General features: G+C 36.9%; 1 non-coding gene across 1 annotated transcript; it reads right to left on the reverse strand.

The window, feature by feature from the left end:
* Nucleotides 1-2,830: 2,830 nt before the first annotated feature.
* On the reverse strand, nt 2,831-2,971 carry LOC129039655 (U4 spliceosomal RNA). The gene has a single exon (XR_008503380.1). It is a non-coding gene; the product is annotated as a U4 spliceosomal RNA (small nuclear RNA).
* Between the last annotated feature and the right edge of the window lie 2,983 nt (nt 2,972-5,954).

The raw sequence follows: 5,954 nt of genomic DNA on the forward strand, positions 1-5,954 counted from the left end.
AAATATCCATGTAAAATCAGTATCAAGGGAATGATGCAATACATTTCAATGACATTAGATTATTGGAGTAGATTACAAATGAGGGTGTGGCTCCTAGGCAAGCCCAAAGGGCCTCTAGGTCAAATAACTGACTGACTCAAAGCTAATTTGATATACAAGTCCACAAACAGCATAATTTTCCAGGTGGACTTTCTTATATGTACAATAAACCTGCAGTCATCTGGTAAAATGGAGTATTCTATTATCCTAGATAACAAATTCTTCCGAATATTTCCAAGTTAGCCATTAGAAAGTTTTTGTTGCAAAAGGTCATAGTTCTAAAATATATTTTATTTGTATCTGCTTTGGTAAACGGAGTTATGTGTGTATAAATATATTTAATTTTAGTTTCAGGTTCAAAAACAGTACATTGAAGGTAATTTAGCTTTTTATTTAAGTGATGGGATTATTACTGTATTCATAGTTAAAATTATCTTAATTTTTCGTGTAGGAGAACCCCATTATATTGCCATAAGTGAGGTTAAAAAAATGTCAGTAAGAAAAGGAAAGACTCAGATGATTGCAGGGACAATAAAATGACAGGTGAGCCTGTGCAGCTGGCTGGCTGGGAGGTTCGGGGGCCTAGGAGATGATTCCTAATTGCATTTTACGTGGGATTTTGCATTACTGTGAGGTCATGCAGTTTTACTCTACCTACTTGATTGCTTTATTGTTGCTGTTGTTGTATTGTTTATTTTTCTTTTTAAAAAGAGCCATAAGGCTGGGCATGATGGGTCAGGCCTGTAATCCCAATACTTTGGGAGGCCAAGGAGGGAGAATTACTTGAGCCAGGAGTTTGAGACCAGCCTGGGCAACACAGTGAGACCTCTTCTGTACCAAAAAAAAAAAAAAAAAAAGCCTGGGTGTGGTGGTATGTGCCTGTATTCCCAGCTACTTGGGAGGCTAAGCTGGGAGGATTTCTTGAGCCCAGGAGGTCAAGGCTGTAGTGAGCCAAGAGCACGCCATTTCCTGGGCAACAGAGCAAGAAGCTGTTTCTAAAAACAAAAAGGGGGCTATGAAAGATGTTTAAGTCTATGATCTTCAAAGCAGTGAGAAACAGAATTTTATATGCAAAATCTCATACAAACACCCTCTCATCCAATCCTCAGGACTACATTATGATCTGTTACCTGTTATTACACTTTTGAAGTTGAAAATGAACCAGAGAAGTAGTTATTTTGCCCAAGGCCATGTAGCTAAGAAGGGGCTATCACAGGATTTAAATCTAGATCTATCTGACAACAAAGTCAGTATGATTTCCACCCCACTACATTGCAAAGGTAAAGCAGTTTTTTCCCAAGGCTTTTGCTTTACCTGCATAACATCACCATTGCTGTCTTTATCTTTTTATTTTCTGTTATGACTGCATAGTTAATTACCGAGTTTTTCATGTCACCTTTTACCTATGTCTTTACTTACATTTGTGTGCATGTGTGTTTGTTGTTTTATTTTGTTGCTTTAGGAGGAGAATGTTGCATTTTCGACACCACACTCCTTACTTTTCAAATTATACACCTCTATAGTATTTATGTGCTTATCTATTTTTAAATATGTAGATTACTTTTAAAAGAATATAAAATACGGTAAAAGTGATTGTATTTTGGAAGAGGAATTGAGCAGTAGTGTGAGAAAAAACCTATTTTTCTTTGTATAATTTTTAGTTCCTTTGGAATATCATATAATATTGTACTATGTGCATATTTCATTGATTGAAAATTTAAAATGTTTCAGTTTTGCAGATATTTGGGATACTAAAGACTGTTAGAAACTGGTTGTAGTTCATAAATTTGAAACAGAAACAAAGGCTTGGCATGTTGGCTCATGCCTGTAATTCCATCACTCTGGGGGGCTGAGGCAGGCCAGTTTCTTGAGTTCAAGAGTTCGAGACCAGCCTGGGCAACACGGCAAAACCCCCGCTCTGCAAAAAATTTAATAAAATTAGCTGGGCATGGTGACATGTGCTTGTAGGTCCAGCTCCTCTGGAGGCTGAAGTGAGAGGATCACTTGAGCCCTGGAGGTTGAGGCTGCAGTGAGTTGTGATTGTGCCTCCGCACTCCAGCATAGGCAAAAGACCTTGTCTCCAAAAAAAAAAAAAAAAAAAAACTTAAATCATGGCTATGTTGCTAATTCATGGATTCACTGTTTTACTAGATTTTATTAGGTGCCACATAATCCAAATTCTTTTGGTATTTGGAGCTTAAAAAACAGAATACGCATGCAATAATAACTGCAACATAGAATTTTAGAATCAGAAGATATCTTATAGATTATTTAGTAATTGTAAGTAATCAAGGAAAAAAACATGTCTTTGGATCTTTGGACTCTATGTTCATCATGGCTTTTTTTTTTTTTTTTTTTTTGAGACAGGGTTCTCATTGTGTCACCCAGTCTGTAGTGCAGTGACGCAATTTCGGCTCACTGCTGCCTTGACTTCCCAGGCTGAAGTGCTCCTCCCACTTCAGGCTCTGGAGTAGCTGTGTCTACAGATACACACCACCATGCCTGGCCAATTTTTTTGTATCTTTTCTAAAGGCAGGGTTCCGTCATGTTGCCCAGGCTGGTCTTGAACTCCTGGGTTCAAGTAATTCACCTGCCTCTACCTCTCAAAATGCTGGGATTACAGGTGTAAGCCACCATGCCCAGTCCATATGGTAAGGGTTGGCATGGTGAAATTAATTCATAGGAAAAAGGTACCCAGAAAAATGACTCTCATAATATGCTCTGAATATAATATATTTTCTCTTGGCCATATCTTCTTCTTCTTATTATTTATTTATTTTCTTTTGTTCAGTCTCCATAAAGACACTCAAAAATTGCCCATGCTGACTATATTTCAAGTCATCATGGTGAGGTATTGGGAAAAGTTTTCAATTAGCAATAATCACACATTGGACAAACCTCATTGAGTATGATACTGCCACCGTGCAGAGGTAGGCCACATCTCTAGGAAAGACATTTACATGGAGAATTTTCATGAAGAAAATACTTTGTTTTATTTTCTGAAGGTTCTGACTCTGGGAATGCTTTATTTAACTGTTATGACACTTTGGAAGAAGATATTCAGTAGCAACAGATTTTTTAAAATGTGACTATTATTAATGTCTAGCTAAATGTGTGTATGAGTGTGTGCATGTGCATTTTAAGTTTACCATGCTACCTTATCACAACCAGAGTAAGCAGTGTCATGATCATAAGAAATTGACAATGGACAGTGATGCTCATTATAGCTGAAGGTATAAAACAGCAATGCCAGTTGAATATTTATTACTTTTTAAAGGGTGTTTAGAGTAAAAGAATCAGTAGTGGAAATAACTTATCGGGATAAAAATTCACTCTATTCATTTTATTTAGGTTAGATATTTTCTAATCACTTAAAAAAATCTTAAATAAATTACTTTCACTTGGCATGAAATTTTTTTCCAGTCAGTGGTTTACATTTATTCTATTTTTGCTGTTTATTCCTTCTTGTAACTCATAGTTTCTGTCTGAGAATACTTCTCTCTGAAATACATCCTTCAGATTTTTTTAAAGGTGGTGAGCTCTTTTTAGTTTTTATCTGATATTTTGTCCTAATTCTGGTATGATATTTTATTTTTACTTTTTTTTAATTTTAACTTTTCTTTTAAAATTTCAGTAGGTTTTCTCACCACCTGGAAGAACAGGTCATGTTTGGTTACATGAATAAGTTCTTTAGTGGTCATTTCTGAGATTTTGGTGCATTCGTCACCCAGGCAGTGTACACTGTACCTGATGTGTAGTCTTTTATGCCCCGCCCCCTCCCACCCTTTCCTCTGAGTCCCCAAAGTCCATTGTATCATTCTTAGGACTTGATAAGAAATTTAAAGGCATTGAATGAATGAATTTAAAATGTATGCAACCTCGTCTTCACACGTTGGCAGTATTTCACGTTTTGGTAGTTTCTCTGGTCATTTTCCCCTGTGGCCATCTTTAATAATGAGTCATACTCACTGTAATAGAAATAATATCCGTAAGCAAGAAAATCATTTATAGATTCTGCCAAATACATGAATTCACTGACACAGGAAAGAAAAATGGAACTATGATATGATTTTCACATTGGTAGACTATTTCCCCTAATGGCTCCTTGCTTTTAAAATTACTTATCTCCTTTCTATGTTGAGGAAAATGTGTCTTTGCTCATGGCTTTCCACTACTATGTAATGTCACATCCTGAGTTTACTCACATCCTGGCTAAACTTTCGATCTGATTTTTTTCTTTTTCCTCTCTCACTAGGGTATACTCTGACAGTTTTAACACAAGGATATCTTTGAGACAAATCTCAACATTTTTTTCTTTTTTTTTTTTTTTTGAAACAGTCTCCCTCTGTCACCCAGGCCGGAGTGCAGTGGTGTGACCTCTGCTCACTGCAACCTCTGCCTCCTGGGCTCAAGCGATTCTCCTGCCTCAGCCTCCTGAGTAGCTGGGATTACAGGCACCTGCCACGAAGCCCGGCTCATTTTTGTATTTTTAGTAGAGACAGGGTTTCACCATGTTAGCCAGGCTGGTCTCAAACTCCTGACCTCAAGTGATTCACCCACCTCGGCCTCCCAAAGTGCTGGGATTACAGGCATGAGCCACTGTGCCCGGCCAAATCTCAACTTTTCTGAATATTATTTTCTGTGCAACTCTAGTCAATTGACTTTGAAAACTTAAAAGGATATTTCAGGAGAAATGAACAACTTTGTATATTGGACATTATTTCTAAGGAAGTTTTGATTCAGTATGTCTTACATCTGATTCTTTGACTTTTGTTTTAGGTCAGGTCAGATATAGCATATTTAGAAAAGATTGTTATATAACTTTACCTACTAAATTAACCACATGAAAATTCCCTTTCTAAGAACAAGATAATGAGACCCTAAATCAAGTTCTGTGAAGAATTTAGGTACAGAAAATTAAATCATTTTTAGCACCCAGAGTTTTCTTTCAACACACTGGCACTTTCAACTGACTTCGCCAATTAAAAAAAATTAAATCAGTGTTTAGAAAATTGCTATTTGACACATCTGTGGTCTATTAAATAATGATTAATGTACAAAAAACACAAACAAAATTTGTGGTTAAGTCATGACGGCACTAGTTATTTTTATCAGCATAAGTTGTCATATTTGTGAGAGCATAATGAGAATATTCTCATTAGCCTGGTATGTTATTACGCTATTCTCAGAGGTACCTAGGGGTGGGTGGCCAGCAGATGATGTAACCTCTCAGTTAGGGAAAAGCAGTGCTCCTGGATATATATGGCAACCTCATTTTAGAAAGTGTTCTTTTTCTAAGAAGTTTAAAGAAAGGATAAGTGCAATTTCTTTCTCTGGATCATAGCATGCCACGTTAATACTCTTAAACCATAAATGTGTTTGAAGAATTAACTAAGCCACAAATCTTTTATGGATTAAAGCTTTATTGGCAATATTTTCTCTATAATTTAAATTTGTTTTTGATGGTACTTATGATAAGTTTAGCAATTCAAGAATCTTAATTGGTGTTTTGGTTAAATTTTTTTTTTTTTGCAACAGGGTTTCATTCTGTCACCCAAGCTGGAGTGCAATGGCTTGATCTTGGCTCACTGAAGTGTCTGCCTCCCAGGCTCAAGAGATCCTCTCACCTCAGTCTCCCAGATAGCTGGGACTATAAGCATGAGCCACCGTACCTGGCCAATTCTTAAATTTTATATAGAGACGGGCTTTTGCTATGTAGCCCAGGCTGGTCTCCAACTCCTGGGCTCAAGCAATCTTCCCACCTAGGCCTTCCAAAGTGCTGGGATTATAGTTGTGAGCCCCACCTCTGACCTGCTTGAATTTTTTAAAACACCAAAAGTCACATGTGGTCTGATAATTCTTTGTTTTTGTTTTTGTTTTTTTTTCAGATGGAGTCTCGCTCTGTCACCCAGGCT

The sequence above is a fragment of the Pongo pygmaeus genome, chromosome 5 (assembly GCF_028885625.2).
Source record: "Pongo pygmaeus isolate AG05252 chromosome 5, NHGRI_mPonPyg2-v2.0_pri, whole genome shotgun sequence".
Taxonomy (NCBI): domain Eukaryota; kingdom Metazoa; phylum Chordata; class Mammalia; order Primates; family Hominidae; genus Pongo; species Pongo pygmaeus.